At 35.2% G+C, this 20,959-nt stretch overlaps 1 protein-coding gene across 5 annotated transcripts in view; it reads right to left on the minus strand.

Moving 5' to 3' along the window:
• ZNF385B (zinc finger protein 385B) overlaps positions 1-20,959 on the minus strand; it is a 367,465-nt gene that overhangs the window by 35,267 nt on the left and 311,239 nt on the right. The gene's annotated exons all lie outside the window — the stretch shown is intronic.

Genomic DNA, 20,959 nt, shown 5'->3' on the forward strand with positions numbered 1-20,959 from the left:
TTCATATTTACTGGCTTTGTAATATACATGTGTAAAACCCATCAACTCCAAATATTTCTGTATTACTAACGAGAAAAGTGGTGCCTCTAGGAAGAAAACAATGTGCACTCTAGACTGCTAATTCTCTTTGGAGTCAAATATCATGAAACAGAAGTAGAGTTCTTCAGTGATAGCTGCTTTGAAATGCCACTGTTTGAATACATGGGCATTACATATGTCTTTGTTCATGCTGTCCAAAAATTTCCATGTAGGCAAATAAAGTTATTTCTTAGAATGCTGAGCTATTTAGTGGGCTTCAAGGTAATTTTTCAAATGCAGTCTATTCGTCAGCTAAGAGTCTGGATGTTCATGCTTCTGGTGCATGATTCACTGGTGGAATTACTTTATACACTGAAACACAGAAAAGCAATAAGTGGATCTAACAATGATGACAGAACTGACCCAATGAATTGGGAAAACATGGCAGGTTGAGTTTATAATTCCCCGGACTATAGCAAAAAGTGGCTTTTAAAAAAAGTGCTTTTATTTTTTAAATAACATTGTTTCTTATAGAGTTCCAAGTGAACAAAATTTTGCCTCATTTTCCCAGTGAGTTTCATATTTCTATTAAGTGGAGGTGGACTATTAACCTTAGATGATTCCCAGCGATCAAAGATTCCTCCTCTGGATATTCAACTACACCTTATGCTTAGGGATAATTAGAACAGGACATAAAAGAGACAGTTATTTGAGCCTGACTGTATCAACTGTGATCTGAGCCCCACATCCTTTCATTTGTTGAATTCTGATCTCTCTTCCTGTCATCTCTTTTTTTCTAATTAGGCCATAATTAAAAATCATCTCCTTTTAAAATCAAATTAATCATTTATATGTGTCAAGGTAAAGTTCATCCCAGAAAATTAATTTCTTCATTCTATTTATGAATACTGCAAATTATAGAGACTATATTTTGAAAAAGATTTTCCCCCCACCAACCTAATGAAAGTAGGTTTATGTGAATTTTTTCAATATAGATAATGAATAATAAAATCAGTCTTATTTAATGTCACAACTTCTTTAACTTCACCACAATGTAGTTAAGAATTCAGCAAAAGGTATCTGAGATGCTTACTCTAAAAAAACAAACAAGACTGCTTACTTCTTCATTTCATATTATGTTAAAATTTTTTAAAGATATACTTTGTCTTCTGGGTTGGGGGGCTCAGTATCTGCATCAATGTAATGATAAGGTATGTGCAAACTCTTAGTACGTTCACTCAAGCTTAACTGAGACAAGATGAAGTAAATGAACCCTGACAAAATATGCTCTTAACTTCGCTTCCAAATTGTAAGGGGAGCAAGTCAAGAACTCCACACAGAATGCACTTGATAAACCATACTCTCTAAGTTATTATGCTCAAAATGGGAAAATTAGTGCTCTGTACACTAACAATCTTGAATATGTAATAATAGGAACATTTATAACTTATGAAAATATCTAATTGTCTCAAAGAATTATGCATGTGGGACCTAACTTGTTAAAATGACTAAATCTTAGAATTTTTATGAAACACATGGATATCATCTTTTATTTTTATAATACATTATAAAACATCAAGGATTTGTCAATAATTACTTAATATACTTGACTCATTTATTTTTTGATTTTCCCAAAAGTATTCAATTTTATCCACCTCTCTTAAAATAATTTCAAATTTCATATTAAACTGGGACATTTTAGTTAATAATTCCCCATTGCCTTGAAATATAAAGAAGAGTTTACAGTGATTTCACAGTGACATCCAAAGTTTCTAACGTGTGTGACAGTGCTGCTATCTTTCACTGGGGAAATGGATTGCCATTGTGTGCTTTACAAGAACGATTTTTGTGACTCAGTGATAAGTAATGTAATATAATTCAAGTCTGTGCATTAAAGCTGTGACTCTCTAGCTAATTCAAGTCTTCTGATAGTCCTTTAAATTAGGCTCCCAGGCTTCCACACATTAATGTTTAATCAGTCTAGAAGGTATTACATTTACTTCCATTTCCATAGTGAAGAAATTTACATAAATGATATAAAATAAATCTAAAATTAGAATTTACATTGTATCTCCTTATATTTGATATATAATATCCTTAATTTAGATAAAAGTGGCAAAGTAACTTTGAAAATGCAATGCTCAAAAAATTGACTGAAGAATGGCTTTAATAATATTTTAAATATGTTTAATATATTATTTATTATTACTCATTTGAAAACCTCTTTTACAAAATAGATTTTTATAATACTCATACCCAAAGTCCTAAACCAATTTTTAAAATCCACTAGACATTTTATAATTCAAAATTAAGTGAAATATATAAATGTGAAGATTAATACCATACCCTTTCAAAACATACAAGTATTAGTAAGAGAAAATAATGAAAATGTACATCTTTAGCAGTCACTTAGCTAACCTGAATCATGTTAAGGCTGTCTTTATGCTAAAGTACCAGATTAAACTAGAAATGTCCATTCCAGTTTAATCTGGTCAACCTTTCTTACATATAAGAAATTAGTCTACTAATTTAGAGGAAAAACTAAAATAAAAATGCCTATAAATATGATTAACCCATAAATATCAAATATTTCAATATAATCAGTGAATGCTAAGTGGACTTTCAGTTTCTAAGTCTGTGAAATAGTATCTAAATGTCCTGCTCACCAAGAAGAGTGCTTACTCATCTTTGAGTCTTCTGAAGCACCTATTGTATGGTATAGACACAATATGAAGTTTCTGAATAGAATACAACATTGTGTATTCTACACACACACAATGTCGTATTCTATTCAGAAACTTTATATATATATATATATATACACACACACACACACACATTTGGGATAGAGGAAGGGAATATATATATATATATATATATATATATATATATATATATATATATGATAACATATATATCTACATTTTGCATAGAGTAAGGAAAATCTTCTAAAAGCAGGAATTTAATGCTGGGAGCCCATTCATTCTTTCATTCAACAAATACTTTTTGAATATCATTATGTTCCAGGCATCATTCCAAGTGTGGGATGCAGGTCTAGTGAAACTTACATTCTAGCATGGGGACATAAACATAAAACATAAATTTACATATATTTTAAGTAAGTGTTAAATTTATGAATATGTTAGGTGGTGCTTTTAAAAATAAGGAAAAGTAAGGAGGGAGGACAAGGATGGGTTGAGTGTCATTTTAGGTATTCAGGGAAGTTTCTGTTGAGAGGGCATTTGCACAGACCCCTGAATGAAGTGAGGCAATTAACCAGGTAAATATCTGGGAGAAGACCATTTTGGGTCTAGGGACTGCAAATAGCTATTCTAAGGATTTTGACTTTTACTCTGAGTAAAATCCCAGCAGTGTTTTGAACACAGGAGTAACCTTGTTTGACTTCTGTTTGTAAAATGATCACTCTGGTTACTGTATGGAGAACAGCTATGTGTGTATTGCAGGGGTGTTGGGGGTGAGGCAAAAGTGCAAAAGGAGGCGATTATAATCATCCAAGCAAGAGATAAAAATGGTTCAAAATAAAATACCACTGAAGAATCAGAAAGATTTTAAAAGAATGATTTTCTTAACCAGTAGTTACAATATTTGGAATATCTGCAATCTTTGAACTTGAATCAACCATAATTTCTACAGAATTTCATTTTTGTCCAATTAGCTGTTACTTTTGTTTCCTCTAAATTTAAACTGTATTTAGTTTTTGTCCAGGTAATATCATCACACAGTTGAGACGTATGAAACAAAAGCATACACAGTGAAAGTGTACCTCTCAGACTCAGCCACTAGTTGTTGCCACCTTTTGTGTATCCTGCCAGAGATAATTTACATGTCTATCAAGCAAACATATATGTGTGTGTGCATTTTTCCTTTCTTCCATTTTTAGACAAATGCCTATATACTACATATGCTGTTCTGCACTTTGCTTTTTTTATTTAGCAATCGATCTTAGAGATATTTTAAAGTGAGTAATTAGAAAGCTTTCTAATTTTTAAGATGCATATGTATATTTATTCCATTATATTAATGAACCATAATTTATTTCAACAGTATCTTACTGATGGGTATGTAGGTTGTTTTTCAAAGTTGTGCTGTCACCCATGAAGCAAAAATAGGCATTAGATGTTTCAAATGATTATTTTTCTTCTTTTTACAACTAGAAATGATTTTTAAAATACTTTAATTAAAGCAGGCATTTAAACATTTCCTAATTAGTCTCCCTACCCAAATTTTTGATTATGGATATATTATAATTATATGTTTTCCTAACCATATTTCTGGGAATCAGGCAATGAAATGTGCACATACCCCTGCCCTGGGCTTAATAAAATGGTATAAAAATTTGGGAAAAGAAAGTCCCTTGAGATGAACCTTCAATAATGGAAATGATTTTAAAGGCAAGAGATACATATTCTCAAGAAGGAGAAGACTATAAGAAAAACATGTTTGGATAAAACAATGTTTGTTTAGGGAATTGTGAATAATCTAGTCTGAGTGAAATGTGGGTGTGTGTGGAGTAGGAATGGAAGAAAGATTAGGAAGGCAAATGCCATATTATTTAGGCCTTAAATACTAGGTAGTGCGAAGGTAGTTAACAAATAGCATATTTAAATTAGATAGTAATGAGAAGCCACTGATGGCTTTTGTTCCAGCACAATCTGATCCAGCTAAGACCTACTAAAAGGAAAGAAAAGACAGTAGAGTAAATAGAAGATTCTCACCACAGCAAGTCAAGGAGTAATGGGGTTCTTAAATACACAGATTTCAAATTTCAGGGGCCTCTATATAGTTTATAAAGCAAAAGCTAGAGCTTTTACAGAAAAGGAGCTATTCCTCCTATTAAAGCACATCTCTATCTAGAAATTCTGTTCCGTTTTTGCCTTCCCTAATGTCTATTATCCCTTCTCTTTTTAAACATTTATATCAAACTCCCCCTTCCCAGAACAAATCCTTATCATGGTGTTTAAAGAAGCCTTGATCTCCCCAACGCAAAATAGACCATCCCTCAACCTACATTCAACCTTGGCCTTTCACCCTTTCTGCCTTATTTCACAGACTAATCTGTTCAACTAATTGCATGCACATCTCCATTTTCGCTTCTCTAACCTGGTTCACCTCAATCCACTGAAACATCACCAAGACAACAATGCCCTAAGTCCTAAAACCAAGAACATCTTTTATTCCTCCTTTTGCTTGACCAATCGGGGTACCTGACCCTGCCGATCTCTCACTTCTTCTTTGGAAGGCACTTTTTCCCAGGCTCCCTTCTAGGTTGGTGTTCTCCCACCTACATTTCAGAACAGTTTGCAAGCTCATCTTCCTCTGCCCAGGCACTGAATTGTTGATAAATTCTGAGGCTCAGTTTTAAGCCTTGTCTTCTCACTCCAAACTTTCCTGTCTACTCCCTGTTCAATCTCACCCACACAATTTCCCCAGTCACCTTTACACCAATAATTCCCTGGTTTCTACCTCTCTAGTCCAGATCTCTCGTCTGAGCTCCAGACTCATAATATCCACTCAGACATCTCAAAGCACCTTAAACATAAGTTCAAAACCAAAGCTGTCTTGCCAAAACTACCTAGTCCTTTTCCTAGCATTCCTTTTCTGCTAACAGCATCACTCTACATGTGTTGTAAGAGCTAAATCCAGGGATCTTTCTCATGGTCACCCTCTACCTCCACCCACACATTCAATCACTGAGTCCTACAGATACTCCCTCCTAAATATTTCTCTAATCAAGCCAGCTCTTTACATCTCAACCACAACCACCTTGGTCCAAACTGTCATCATCTTTCACCTGGACCACTGCAACAGCCTCTTTAGTGATCACCCAAAGACTCCTCTTGCTCTCTGATGATCTGTTCACCACACGGTGGCCAAAGTATATTTAAAAAGTGAAAATCTGAACATTATCATTCCTCTGCTTAAAATCTTCAATGTCTCTTCACTGTTCTTGGTTTAAAATCTACAATCATCATAATCAAGACCTGTATGTTCTTCTCCCTACCATTATTTCATTGGGTAGCAGGCTCTATGTTCCTCTCTGAGAATATAATGGAGCCTAAGTACAGTGCTAGCCTTTCACACATGCCTAAAACACTATCTCTTTTCTCTTCTCCTAGTTAATTCCTATTCAGCCTTCAGAACACAGCCCAAATATTACTCCCTTAAGAAGCCTTCCATGATCCCCCAGACTAGGTCACATCATAATTCTTGGATTCTTTTCTTTATAGCACTTCTCATAATTAAAAAATATTAATTTTTATAATAACTTGATTAATGGACACATAATATTCATTAAGGCTTGTAACTATAAGATTTTTGTTCTTCACTGTACCTCTTGCACTGTGCACACTGCCTGAAACATTTTGACATTTCATAAATAATGATTACATGGATGAATAAGTGAATAACTGAATGGAGAAAGTCTTTATTACTTGATATACAGAATTAAAGTAAAGGTAGAGAAAGAAAAAATAACAGGAGTTTATTTTAGAAGTTTCAGACCCAAATAACAGGATAATGGTGTGGGATAATGGTAAAATGATTAACAAAAAGATGCAGTTGTGATGGGGTGAGGAAATTTTGCAGAGGAAAATGAGAGTTCAGTTTGGGCATCTATTTAGGCTGTTCATGGGCTATACAATGGAGGGGGCCAACAAACAAATGGAAATACAAGAGATAGTTGAGAAAAGAGGCTGGGGCTGGAGACATCAATTTTGGAACCATATGATAAGATGATAGGTTAAACCCTGGGAATGGTTGAGATTCCTGATGAATTAAGTAATGAGAGGAGAAAACCTATTTTTAGGAAAGAATCTTAAGAAATAGCTATATTTAATAGGTAAGATGAGGAAGAGAAATCAGCACTGGATACAGAAGAGAGGCCAGCAGAAAAGCTGGATATACAAGAGAGTAATAAAACCCAGAGGTCAACAGAAGTGAAAATTCCAAAGGAAAAATAATTAAAAATATACATAAACAACTAACAAAGAGGAACTATAGTCTTATTGAAGTATAACATCTTAAATGCTAAAATACTCTTCTGTAATTTCAAAACAGCTTCATAAAATAAGTGGAAAACAATATGAGGACTTTGTGTCCTGAAAGAATATTTGATAATGTTGCACAGGAAGCATAGTGGTAGCCATGTCTGTGGAAATAAGGGGTCTATTTATATCTCCTACTCCAAAGAAAATTATAGCGCCTCACCCATCACTTAAAAGAGCTGAGGAATGCAGAACCACAGAGAGAACATAGCAACCAGGACGAGTGCAAACACAACGTCAGGTTACAAAAATTACTGTGAATTCAATAATAAAAATAGTGACAAATAGTTACTATTTACTGTTTGCTCTGTTTGCTGTGTACCAGGCTCTGTGCTAAGTGTGTTACAGTCAGCATCTCATTAAATCCTCATAAAAGCATGTGAGACAGGTATTATTAGTCCAAGTCTGTGAAAAATCAAGTGTCCAATAGCACACTGCCAGAAATGGAAGCCCCTGAATTTAAACCCACAGTGAGAGATTAGATTCTTAACCACTATACCATTGAACCATTGAAGCAATTCCCAAGCCCAGGGTCCAAACAGCCTTCACAGGGGAAGATCCAAAACAGAACAGACTCTCTCCTTTAGCCACTCTGGTAAAAGATGATCTTCATTTCCTTAGAAAAAATGATCTGGAGGTGGAAAAAGATCTGGGGAGGTGAACTTTAAGGTCACAGAAGGTACAGTGTTCATTGTAGAGAATGTATTCACTAATTCCTAACCAACCCTTGGGTTGCATAAATTAAAGACTTAAAAAATCCTCTTTAGGACCATTTATCCATTCAGTGAATAAATGTGCTAGGTACTGGGGGAACAGCAATGCACAATACACACTCAGTCCTTGTCCTGACAGAGCCAACAATATTGTGTATGTGTGTGTGTGTGTGTGTGTGTGTATTAGAAAGATATATTAAACAAACAGTTACATAATAAGGTATCTTTACAACCTGTGATACATTTCATGGAGGAAAACTGCTGGGTGTTGTAAAATTTATTACTGGGAATGGGGCTAGTTTATAGTAAGGAATCTAGACAAGTTCCTGTGAGGAAGAGACATGGAAGGTGAGATCTGAAGGAAGAGTAGAGACTAGACCAAAAGAGAGGGGAAGAAGTAGCATGGCAGCTTTATTGAAATAAAGGAAAGCCACTGTGCATCTATGCAGAAAAAACTCTAATTTGAAAAGATACATGCACCCCGATGTTCATAGCAGCACTGTTTACAATAGCCAAGTCATGGAAGCAAACTGAATGTCCATCAACAGATGAATGGATGTAGTACACACACACACACACACACACACACACACACACACACACACACACACACACACACAATGGAATACTACTCATCCATAAAAAAGAATGAAAAAAGAATGAAATAATGCCATTTGCAGCAACATGGATGGACCTAGAAATAATTATATTAAATGAAGTAAGTCAGACAGAGAAAGACAAATATCATATGATATCACTTAAATGTGGAATCTAAAAAAGAAATGACACAAATGAACTTATTTACAAAACAGAAACAGACTCACAGACAGAAAACAAACCTATGGTTACCAAAGGGGTAAAAGGGTGGGGACGAATAAGTTAGGAGTTTGAGATTAGCAGATAAAAACTACTATATACAGAAGAGATAAACAAGGTCCTACTGTATAGCACAGGGAACTATATTTAATAGCCTGTAATAATCTATAATGAAAAAGAATATGTAAAAGAATATATATATATTCTTTTATATATATATATAACTGAATCACTGTGCTGTACACCAGAAACTAACATAACACTGTAAATCAACTCTACTTCAATAAAAAAGAAAGCCAGTGGCTGAATCCTAGCAGACAATGGGGCGGGTGGCAAGAACTGGACTAGAAATGTGCACACTGGTTAGAAACCTGAATTATGAGGATGCTCAGTGACTAAAAGTGTGAAAATTTTGATATCAAGAGTGATCATAATCAAATAAGTACCTCCTACTTCCTCCAGATTCCTGACTGACCTCTGCCTAGGAGTAGAAGCAGTGGCCTGAGTCAGGGGTCACTGGTTGGTATGATTTTTGGGGTCTGGCTGCCTGATCTCTCTCAGTGTGGAATGAGCAGATTTATAACAGACCAAATGATAAGTTATTAGAAAAACAATTCTTACATACGGTAGTTCACTCTCTTGTCTATCAAGAAAGCCCCAGGTTAGAACACAAAATCAGTGATTTATGCATCATTTAGTCAATTTGATCAGTGCAGATAAATAAATTGGATAAATCATCCCTCAAAACAATGCTTGTTTGGCATGAAATATAAAACCTAGATACTATGGAAGTTAAAACATTTGACTCAAAAGATTTTCTGGGAAAATACTAACCAAGTCACAAAAATATCATTTGCTTAAAAAAAAAAAGGAAAGAATAGTATTAGATACTACTAAATGATTACAATTTCAGAAAAACCTCAACAATGTGCATTAATTTGGGTAAAGGGCATAATGAAATGGGTAAAAAAAGTTGAAAGTAGAACATTTTTGGAGAAATGCTGTTAGCTACCAGAGATCCCTAGGTGATATATTAAAATATGTAAGAATTATTTTAAATTATATCATTGGTTGTATTTTAATGAGTGCCCTTAAAGCGCTTACATCAGCTTGTAAACCTTTGTTCTGTTGGTGTTCTAAATCTCTATGCTTTAGCCTCCTTTGCAACGCTCATTTGCATTATCTTTGAAGAAAGAATTTGGACCAGACAAAAGTATAATTTAGTCCATACCTGAATGATCACAAATCCCTAGTAATGTCCTCCAAATTAATAAGAATTTACTGCATTTATAAAAATGGAAATTTATGCAAAAGACAATTACTCAATGTCTAGATCTTTAGAAAACTAGCTCAAAAAGAACGTCTTTCAGATACTCAAATTTTGTATTTTATAATCTACATCTGTAAATTCAGTACTTCTATTCTGGCGTTTTTGCAAATATAGATGTCCATCATTTTCCCATCATTTACAGATGTTAATATCTCCTTCTATAACCACCTGTGTAAATGTAAAAATTCAATCTTAAAAAGAGATTTTGGTATTTTTAGTTTAAAAGTGCATCTAGGGCATTTTGTTGGCTTACACATTTTAAATTACAAAACTACAACAAATAAGATAATAGTCCCTTTAATGAATCTATTCTTTTCCATTCCTTTCAAAATAATATTTAAAAAAACCAAAAATTCATGACATGAACAAATAAATCATCACATAAAAGGACTCCATAGGTGTCTCCCAAGTAATAAAGAAATTTATTTTTTTCCAGAGCAAAAACCAGGTAATTACCTTATGTTTGCAGGTCAGGGATAATGTATGCTGTATTTCAGAGAACATTCTGTGGGCATTATTAAAGATAAAAGGGAAACTATTTTGTGATTAGAAGTATAAGTCAGCGCTATGTATCTCCATGCTAAGTGTAACAAGTATTTAAGGTAGAACTAGAATTCGTATTAATAGAATAACAAACGTCTGTGGTATAATAAAGTGAGGGGATAGCCACTTCAGTATGGGAAATAAGAGACTGCACTGCCAGTATTTAATTTAAAAGCAATAATAAAATTGACTAAAAATCAGTCTGCTTATCATTATTACTACATGCTGGCAATTCTAAACTTAGTAGTAAAATACTTCTTCCTGGAAAAAAAAAACTGTTGGTCTGTTTTAAACAATTGTTGTGGTTACAGCTGAATTTTAATACTATGTATGTAAATTTAAAATTAGCGTATTTTGGTCATTTATCTGTTAAGTAACTATATGGAAGTTAATACAGAGAACTTGTAGTCACATCATCAAACTCCCAATTCACAATGACTCTGCTATACCTACTCATTTTGAAAGTAAGTTCCTAATGGTTAAGAATGACTTAAGTTTGTTTCAGATGCAGTCTCCATTTGCAAACTCTCTGCCATTCATATTCCAGCATCTCAGTAATTCTGATTTGAAATAATGATAGCGCAGTGATTTTAAAGAGAAAGAAAACTGAATTTGGGATACTTCAAGTCTTTCATTTTACAGGGCTGGTTAGAATTTCTATTTGTGTTTAAATTTTAAGAATGAGAGAGTGCCAACTGTGAGATGCATTACTCTTGTTTGGTAAATAAAAAATTTCAGCTTATACATGACATATTTGACTGACTTCAGTTAATATCTTGAAAATTGAAAATTTCTTCTTTTTAAAGTTTTTATGTGCTTTAAAACCAACGAATGAAGAAGAAAATAAAATATCAGTGGTGTAATTTAGTAGTATATCTTTTATATAATTTTGATTTTGTTGCAGTTTACTTATTTGTTACTGTAATATTATTCATTACTGTGACAGAAGAGTATGTAGGTTTAAGTTTTGTCTCATTTAAAAAATAATTTAATGTAATTAAAAAGGATCAGTTCTTTACTTTTTTCCTTTTTTAATAGTGCAATATTAATGTTAAAGTAATATATTAAAACTTTAATACAGTCTCTGAGTTTCTTTCCTGGCTTCTCTTATTAGTCATGTCAATTCACCATTATTTCTGAAAATAACTTTGTTCTATAGAGGGGATGTTAAAAATGACCTGCTCTTGTTACCAGAAATGTTAGGTATGCCCTGATAAGAACTAAAACACATTTCTATCTGAATGAAATACAAATTAACAGAAATTTACTCATATTCTTAGCTCCCAAAGGTCAGAATCTAAAAAAAGTGAAATATTCTTGGGAGTTCTTGTTCATCAGATCTGTTTTCTGTGTAGTGAATACAATATTTGTTTCCCTGTGCTCTAGAAGACAGAACTAAAGTGAGGCGGAAAAAAACCCCCAAGATTCCTTTTTTCTTTTTCTTTTTTTTTAAATAATGATTTAAGTAAGATGAAATACTAAACATGATTAAATCCTGAAGCACGTAACCAAAGGAAGCTGTGGAACATTTCACTCTGTGGGAATGGAAGATTCAATCACCTTAACCATCTTCCTATGTGATCATGGTTTCCGGTATGCAGACTGACAAAAATTTGCATAATTTTAGGAGGTTCATGGACTGCCTGCAGCCTACCCATAGACCACATCCTTAAGAAGCCGTATTTATTTAAGCGCTAGTATTTAATAAATCTTCAATACTCTCCCTTCAAATGCTGTCCATCTCTCAAGCTTTCTATGGTTTCAATTCCTCCATGAATCCCTGTACAAATACGGAGATAATATGTGGAGAGCATCTAATACAGAGTCCGGCAGAAGAACAGGCATCCAACAAGTACTACCTGTCTGCTTGTGCTTATTCTAACCCACGTGCTGTCTGCTTTTGTGAATGCGTATTACCCTACAGTCAACACCAAGCAGTTCAGCAGTGTTTCTATGTCTATTAGTTTTGTTTCCCTAGCTAGCTAATCAGGTCTATGAGGGTACAGAACCTGTCTCATACTTCCTAAATCTTACTTTCTAAGCAGAAACTATTTTGATGCTCTCCTCCTGTCTCTGGCTAACTTGACAGCTTCTTTACTCCCCTTGAAGAACTCACCTTGATCAGCAATGCTATTTTTCCAACAAAGGTTCCCAGCCTGAAATCTTAGAAACTGGCTAAAGCAATACTTCTTCATATTCTTTCCTCTCCCCTCCTGCAAGCCATGTCCCTTAAAGTTCCTTATGACCAGTCAGGTATTCCCTGCTCCCCACTTCCCCCAACCCCTACCAAAAAAGCCCTGCTCTTTTTTATGCTGACCCACCATATCTAAAGTTGTCTGGCCTCCAGGGCAAATGCTGTCACTTGAATTTATTCAAAGAGCTGCTTGAGAGATGAAAGTAGCTAAAAGGTGAAAGTTACTTTTGCAGAACGTTCTGAACTGTATTAAATTAGCCACTTGCTTGAAAGCACTGGAGTAGGTAAGACTACTTCTTGTTGCATCCAGCTTTTTTGTTCTGTTTTGTTGCTGTCTTACATAAGTAATACTTTTTTTCTTGTTGTAAAGGTTGTGAAAATTATAGTCAATTATTCACTCTAGCATACAAAATAAAAGACAGCTATGGGAAACCAAACATGTACTAAATAAAGCCTGACTATAAACTTTAAACCAGCAACTAATCATTTAGGAAACCTACAGGTGTTCAGCCTAGAAATTCTACCTGATTTCTAATTGTGTGCTGAATAAATTTTTAGCTGAAGAATCCCAAACCACAAAAATCAAATGAAACATTATCTCATTGTAAGGATTTCACAACCAATCTTAACTAAGGAAATTCATACCAAACAAAGTAGAAAAATACACAAGACTTTAATAGTCTTCCCCAGTCCCAAAGTGGCAAGGCAACTTTTAGATGACAAAAATCACCAACAAAATGACTTGAAAATTCTTTCAGGAATCTTTTACTTTTGTCTAAAACTTAGTAACACAGGAAAATAAAAAGATAACCCACAGTATTTTGTTGTTGTGTTGTTAATGGAGGTGCTAGGGATTGAACCCAGGACCTCACGCATGCTAAGCATGCACTCTACACACTCTCCACCACCGAGCTATACCCCTACACACCCCTGACCCATAGTATTTTCTAAAAGGTGCTATTAGTGTTTGATTGGCAAACCAATATTTAAAGGAAATGTACCAAATCTTGCAGCATTGATGGTGAATCATAGAGGCTTACTGGTTTTCTGTTGAGAACATATTCCGATATGTGAGGGTGAGTTTTGGTACTTTCCCTGTAACATTCATTTTTACTGTTCTTCACATCACACTAGGTGGGTCATCCTAACTTTGAATATTCCTGACACACAGAAGTAGCTAAAGTAACATGTCATGATGAGGTATCTACGTGGGTTAAGAAAAAAAAAAATCCCAAAGTGATTATATTATACATGTTGCATAACTTCCCCACTAGTTAAATTCAGGATCTGATGAGTCTTAATAAGTTATAATGCTCACTTTTTTTTAAACTTTGCTTTTATCCTAGACTTCATTTTCTTTCAGTGATGAATTTAATATCAGTCCTAAATTATCAAATGCCCACTTAAAATAAGGTAGTTCTGAGAAGGACTATGACACTTTGATAATATTATAGTGCTACTTCTGAGGCAACTTTTTAAAATTTAATAAGTAACTACTATATACCTCAAACAAGCTAAATTTTTTACAGAGCTTTCTTAAACAGCAGCTGTTGAAGAAAATTTTTAGCTCCCTATGTTCCTGCTCTCTATAACCACACTATATTTCTGTCATGTTGAAGCAAAAAATGTTCATCATTTTGTCAGCTCTGCCTGCAAAGCAGAGAATTACCTTCCCAGGCTCCTGAGATTTATGCTTTTAATTACCTCCTATCTGCTTCACTACCTTCCAAACCTAAGAATCACTATAAATAGTCTTATTTATGGGAAAAATGTAAAATGCTTGACAATAGCAGGCTATCACTTTTTAGATTTCCATTTGATGCTATTGACTCCTTATATCTTCAGCACCTCTTTTTTTTCTTCACAGAATTGGTTGATTTTTCAAACTTACAAAATTATTCATTTGTCCAGTAATTTATACTGCTTAACAGCAGATGTAAACTTTACAACTAGCTTTCACTCACCTACCCAGCAATGAGATTATTATCACGGTGGTATCTATTTAATGATCAGCTGCAGAATTCAGTTTAAGTCTGATTTTCTCTGAATCCCTTCATCATAAACTCAACTTCTATGGCTTATTTCATTTCTGAATTGGGGGGAGGGCCCTGTTAGGATAAGTGAAATTTAGCAGGCTAGGCACCAGTATTCTTAAACTCTGCCTCTCACATTTTATCAGCATCAATTTTTTTGGTAAAAAACCAATAAATTACTTATATACTTACACATACTTGTATACAATTTATATATGAGTATAGAAATATAAATACAGCATGATTAATAGACTAAAGAAGCTGCTACCTATCCCAGGGCCTTCAAGACAGATAGAGTAGGTGTGTGTAGGTAGCAGGCAGTGATTGTGTATGTACACATAAGAGGAGGGAACAGTTAACCTAAGACCTAACATGTGTATTATTTGTTGGATGTATCTGACAGTGGTGATGTAGGGAGAGCCAAATAGAAGACCACTAGTTAAGGTTTTCCTTGACATACCAGTTATCAAAGGCAATGTCTGAAAATTCAGGAAGTATAGGATAATTTTTTAAACATTATGTTGGTTAGAGTTTCAAATAATATGCTCAATATGCTTAAAACAATTTTTTTTTACCTTGTAGGAAATTTTCAAGTGAAAAGTGCCTCAGAATTTAAAGCAATGAGTCCAATTTTTAACTTTTAAAAAAGCTTAATAAAGACTAAGCCTGTCCACAAAAGAAAGGCCAAATAGTGTATTTGTTGTACTTTAGTGCCAGAGAAAGAGGAAGAAGGGAGGAAAGAGAAGAGAGAGAGGAGGGGGAGGAGGACAGAGAAGCCAGAGTAGAGAACAAAAGATGAGGAACATGGTGGTTTAGTAAAAGAGAACACGTTTTGACAGGGAAAGAGAAACACTGATAATCGGTGGACAGAATTTCTGGAGTTAAAAGCAAGCACTAGGCAGCCAATAGCAAAATGCGAAACCCCCTAGAAGAATGTGATGTGACAACGAATAAAAAGCTTGATGGTTCAGAAAACGCCAGCGGGTGCCCTGGCCGCTGAGTGCCTGTTCTGCTTTCGCTGCAAGAGATCTCTTCCGACAAGGTGTCTAATGGGTTCCTGCTTCCTGGCCGCTTCGACTTCCCAGGGAAGGAACCTCAGCTGCTGCAGGGACTGGCTGTCTCGTGGCAGCTGGTAGAGACGGGAAGTTAGGTGTGGGGGCTAGAGGAGATGGAGGGTCAGCCAAGAGCACGGGGAAAGGGCGTAAATGTGATGCTGAGTTGTGGCTTTCTCCCTCATCTAATGACTGCTGACATCCCTGCTGGATGACAGAGAATGCCGGGGCCTCTAGCAGAAACAGTGCTAAGGCCTTTTCAGTGGCAGATAGAGGAAGGGGGCAGTTTGTTTATGCAAGACAGAAAATTTGGACTCTATTATATAAACTGCTAAAGAAATCAGGAAGTGGGCATAAGATTAAAACTACCAAAGAAAAAAAAAGAAGGATGAGATCTAGGCGGAAAGGTCCAGAAGGGCATACTTAAATAACCTTATCCAAATGAAAACTGCTAGGATGACAAAAGACGCAAAATGCAGAGGGAAGTGGCGATGCAGATGTATCAATTACACACTAAATGCAGTCATGTGGGAATTGAGGGTGATTGTTGGATAACTGCATTTTCTGAAATTTTAGTGAGATTTATGGTTAAGAATAGGAAAGTCAGGTCACCTACAGAAATGTTCACACAAATGGCTGGTCATCCTGTCATTGTAACTTCCAAGCAAATCCTTAATTTCCTGTCCATCTGTACTTTGTCAGTCTAAAGTAAATCAATGAAATGGCATGAGGTCCTCTCCTTGTCTTGAGATGTGAGGAGACAGAACACAACAAAAAGAACAGCGGGCTAAAATGAGACAGAGACATTGGGTAACTAAAAACCGGAACAAAGACAAAAACAATACAACAGAATTAAAAATCCAGAGGAACCACAAAAGTAAAATAGAGAAAATGTGAACTACAAATGACTTGAAGTTTATAATGCTATTCAAAAAGTGATACTGTAAATTCAAAAAACTCAAATGAGTTAGATCCAAATGAATGGGGTCAGCAATTAGGGACCCTGCATCTCATGCTTAATCAATTGTGTTATTAATGCTGAGTATCAAAATTTCAGGGTCAATTACTGAATTAGAGTATATAAAACTTGATTAAAAAGATCATTATGCTCTCATTTCGATTTGCCCATGAAGCATAAAGGGTATTTATGATTAACTCTGTTCTGAGATAACAATAAAAGAAGATCATCTCTATTTTTAAACTTTTGAGAGTATTATGTTGCTCTGATTTGGGGTAAAAATCTGTTTAAGGACCAGTTTCCTTTATCCTTCTGCTACTCTTCCCTAATAAATTGAAATTAATATGAAAATTAGAAATTATTTGGGATCTGCCAACTTTCAACCTAGTCAAAAAGAGAAATGTAAGCCTCAAGAACCACTTAAAAGCCTATGTTAAAAGCTCTAGTTTCTAGTCTTTTCATCTGAAAACCTAAAGCCCAATAATTTTTAGTCTTCTTTAAAATCAACTACGAAACAGGATAGAAGACGTACTTCCCTGGCAAGGTTTAACTCTAGAAATGTATTTCCCAGCTAAAGGGAACGATTCAGACTTTGGCTTATCAATTTGTGACCATATTAGAGTTGCAGTGCACTCCTTCACTGGAGAAGAAGGGGGCATTCAGGCGCAGGACAGCTTCATTCAGTGCCCAGGTAAAACCATCTTAGGGAAAAAAAGGTGGCCAAGAAGAAACTAGGGATACAGGTGCCACACACATTTGTGCAAACGTCTGGGACTTGGTTGGAAAGACATATGATTCCTGGACTGCAATGCCTGCAAAATGACAGTTAATGCTGTCAATTTGTAAAGGTTCATTTGGGAAATGTTTGTGATTAATGCATGCTCATTTGCATATCACTGTATTGTGTATATAAAGCTGTAGCCTTTTGCTTTCCAACAGTGGAGTTCTATGGAGATGATAAAAGCTGGACAAAGGGGGCTTCTGGACACTTAAACTAGGTCACATTGAATTTTAATGCATGAAGCCTGCCCGGGTACATTTTAGATGGGTAATGGAGAACGGCAGAATGCAGTCTGTTTACTGTGCAAATCTGCCTTCCAGATTTTTCAATAAACATATTTTCTACACTGAAAAGTGAAGCCAATTCAGTCTCGGGCTGATTTAGAAATGTTATTAAAGAAAATAAGGACGAGCATCTTCTTAATTCTTACATTAAAATGTAAATAGGATAATTATAAAATAATAAACTCTACCCCAAATAAAGAATGCTCAGTTGCAGAGCTCAGTTATGCAGATTACAGCACCATTACTAAACACTGAGAACATGTATATGTCACACTTGTGAATTTGCCATCCAGACTTTGTGGCTTTACTGCCCAGAGTCTAAGCATGACTCAGAAACTTAATTTCTTTCTCCATTATTAACAGAGCTTTTGAGTGGTGGCAAGGAGGCAGGTGGTCACATGCTTACATGTGTACATCTGTCCCTGTCAGTAAATACAAAGAAAATTACTGACATCGAATAAAGCTCAAGTCAAAGGTGAAATCTACCCCTAGAGCAATTCTGGGGTGGAGAAAGAAGACTGGCACACCTCCCCCCACCCAACCCATGACACAAATAAAAACCAAAACTCATAGTCATTCTTTCTGGGTCTTAGCTGTTCCACCTGTAAGACGGAGGTGTGTATACTCTGTCCTTCTAATGTAAATACCACAGAAATTATTTTTAATCATACATAGAGCTGAAATGGTTTTCCCAAAGATCATGTAGTCCATTTTAGGCTGTATTATAGAAGAAGAAACTGAGGCCGACAGTGGTGAAATGGTTTATCAAGGTCAAAATTGGGATTTAAATCACATTCAAGGGCTCAATTCAGTGGGTGTTCTATAGTGTGCAGCCTTTCTATGTATGCAATGATGAAAATATAGAGCAGAAGACCTAGAACATGTTCTAAAAGGATCTAATAAAATTAACCCTTGAGTGCTTTCATTTACACACATGTTAAAAGTTGCTGCTGGACTCTGGAGCCTACTATGTATGGTGCTTGGCATAAAATAGCACAGTAAGTGCTAAGAAAATGCGTAAAGTCATTATGGGAGGCGACATAATATAATGGAAGAGTTGTGGATTTAGAGGCAAGAGATCTTAATTTATGTCCTAATTCTGTCATTTATTGGCAATGAGAACTATGTAATTCCAAAACATCAGAAATAACCTAAGTGTCCACCAGTAAGGGACTAGATACTATGGAACATCTACACATAGAATACTATATTAGTTTTCTATTGCTGTTGTAGCAAATTAAAGCAACACACGTTTATTATCTTACAGTTCTGGAGGTCAGAAGTCTGACGTGGGTTTCACTGGGCTAAAACCAAGGTGTCAGCAGGACTGAACTCCCTTTTGGAGGCTCTAGGGGAAAATCAACTTCCTTGACTTTCCAACTCCTAGAAGCTTTCCACATTCCTTGGCATGTGGCCTCTTCTTTACCTTCAAACCAACAATGGCCAGTCGAGTGTTCTTAAATCACATCACTCTAACCTTCTCTTTTGCCTCCTTCTTCTACTTTTAAGGACTATTGGGGCCCAAGGAAAACCCTGGATAATCTATTTTAAGGTGAGTTGATTAGTGCCCTTAGTTCCATTTACTACCTTAATTCCCCTTTGCCATACAAGGTAACATAGTAAGAGTCCAGAGATTAGGATGTGGACATCTTTGCCTACCACAACTATAACAAAAACAATGAGGAAACTCACTATGTTCTGATAGGGAAGATTCTCCAGGATATATTGTTATGTAAAAAATGTGTGGCAAAAATGAATGTAAACAGTATGCTACCTTGTATAGGTAGTGGAAAAGAGAGGAGATCGAGTGTATATACATACTTGGTTATACTTGCATAAAGAAACCCAGGAAAGATATACAAGAAATATTGAGGTGGCGACAGATAGACAAGGAAAGACATGGAGGTGGGGAGGATGGGGAATAGGGTGGAACAAGATTTTTTAACGTATCCTTTAAAATTAATTTGCTTTTCACACCATGTAAATACATATTTTTTTAATTCAAGGGATTTGTAATTGCCCCAACGTCTCTATTATTCACTTGATGGTTCAAACATTTTGTTTTGAAGAGCCTGCCTATCATCAGCCTTAGTTTTCTCTTCTTAAAGGAACTATTCTAACAGGCAGAGCCTCGCTTGTCAGTAGCTTTGTATTAGCAGTTCTCCAACATGACATTCACAGACTTCATGAAAGTCTGCATCTTTTGCAAGTTTTTTGAAGTTTTATTTTGCCCTCTATTTGCATTGTATTATGAGATGTTTTTGACATCTGGCGTTGCTGCACTGGGAATGCTAGAAATAAATATGGAACATGTCTTCAGGTGGGCACTCATTTTGTAAGTGGCCAGTTAAGTAGCAAACATGAACATTTTCATTTTATATTCGTAAAGTTACAGAGATGTTAATTTCCCTATGTGACTGTGGAAGTCTGGATAATAAGTGGGCAAAATTGTTAAATATACTTGGAACTATTTCAGTATTTATTATTCTGTCTTTTCTTTAAAAAATTCTTTTCATTATTATACCTTAAATCTAGTAGTAATATTATAGTTTAATATATCTAGTAGGTGTGTCTATAATTAATTAGTCTTCAATTTACAAACTTGCATGACTCCTATCACATTGATCTTTTTCTAGTCAGGTTTACTGAGGTATATTTTACATACAGTAAAATTCTCTTTAGGTATTGAGTTCTATAAGTTTTGAAAAACAAAACAGTTGTGTAACTACCACAACACGAGAGATTTAGAACATTTCTATCATCCCAAAAAGCTCCCTCACACTTCTTGGTGATCAACTCCCCAACCCCACCCTCAATCCCTGTTAACTACTAATCTGATTTGTCCCCATAGTTTTGTCTTTTGCAAAAGTTGTATGAGAGTAATCATACAATACACAGTCTTTTTGTCCAACTTATTTCATTTAGCACACTATCTTTGAGATTCATCCACTTTGCAGGATATATCAGTACATCATTTATTTTATTGCTGGGTAGCATTTCATTGTAGGACTATACCACAGTTTGTTTATCCATTCATCAGCTGATAGACATTAGGATCAATTACAGTTTTGGGCAATTATGAATAAAGTTACCATAAAAGACATATATATATGAACATACATTTTAATTTCTCTTGAATAAATGCCTAGAAGTGGGACTGCTGAGTTGTATGG

The sequence above is a fragment of the Camelus ferus genome, chromosome 5, assembly GCF_009834535.1.
Source record: "Camelus ferus isolate YT-003-E chromosome 5, BCGSAC_Cfer_1.0, whole genome shotgun sequence".
Taxonomy (NCBI): Eukaryota; Metazoa; Chordata; class Mammalia; order Artiodactyla; family Camelidae; genus Camelus; species Camelus ferus.